Source organism: Lipotes vexillifer, unplaced genomic scaffold, assembly GCF_000442215.2.
Source record: "Lipotes vexillifer unplaced genomic scaffold, Lipotes_vexillifer_v1.1 scaffold951, whole genome shotgun sequence".
Lineage (NCBI taxonomy): Eukaryota > Metazoa > Chordata > Mammalia > Artiodactyla > Lipotidae > Lipotes > Lipotes vexillifer.
Genome location: NW_006793664.1, coordinates 1,897,698 through 1,898,880, shown reverse-complemented (window position 1 = coordinate 1,898,880; position 1,183 = coordinate 1,897,698).

The following is a 1,183-nucleotide window of genomic DNA, read 5'->3' as shown; positions in this document are numbered from 1 at the left end:
GAACCGCTGGGGCGAGGCGGGAGGAAGGCTCTCCGGAGCTCTTTATGCTGAGCCATTCTTTTAACTTGAGTCATTCGTTTTTGTAAAGCTTTAGGAAGAGACAGACATCCTGACTTCAAACCGTAGCCATTGACCGCCTGTCAGATAATCTCTGGACTCTTTTCCTAAGCACTTTTTTTTCGGGTTAATCTAGCTAAAAGCTGAAGCTCCAGCCATATATGTATTTTCCCTAACATCTTCAGCGATTCCCTTCTATCTGCTGATACCTTTGAGAGCAGGACTGAAAGATAGTTTGTTATAATGCTTGTAGAGGACAAGCTCATTGTCCTGTGAAGATAGGTGGCCTTTTAGTTCTAATTTTGGTTACGGTTTATTGTTTCTTTTGTAATGAGAGCCATAAAATAATTTTGCAGTAATTCATATTACTAGACTTATGCAGTGATCCAAGGTGTCAACTGAGAGAAAAATGCACAACATGAGAGGTGTGAGTTAAGGTTTATTCAGGGTCTTACTGAGGACTGTAGCCCCAGAGACAGCCTTCGGATAGCTCTGAGGAACTGCTCCAGAGAGGTGGGGGGAGGCTACTTTATATGTGATTTTGTTGTTGTTGTTAGGGAACACGTGCAGTCAAATGTATCTTGGTAAAAGATCACTGCTCGTCACAAAGAACAGATATCCCAAGTTAATGATTATAGGGATTTTCTATGTATGGGAAGCGGGGTTCATTAAAACTCTTCGTGAAATGCATCTAAGGGCCTGTTTGTCCAAAGCACAGAGCCTCCCGTTTTCGTGTTTAAATTTCCTCTGAAGCACAGAGTGCCCATCCTGTTATCACCTTAATCTCTTCATCTGAAGCATCCAGTGCCCTATTGTTCAGCGGCTGCAGCGGGTTAATCTTGGAAGACTTGGATGGTGAGCAAAATGCTCTTTGCTCTTTTATTTGCAAAGGGGTAGTTTTAAACGTCTTTGTTTATATGCATACTCGAACATAAACGTGTATATGTATTTATGTTCAAACACATATATAGAATCGTACTTGTGTTTTTTTTTAATATTTAAACTATTCACAGTACATTTTTATGCTATTTAAAGAATGTCAGAGATACATGAGAACACATGTCCATATTGCCAGTTTTCCTTTTCTCATATTTTTCAATTAGGTAAGTACTGTTTTTCAAAGCTT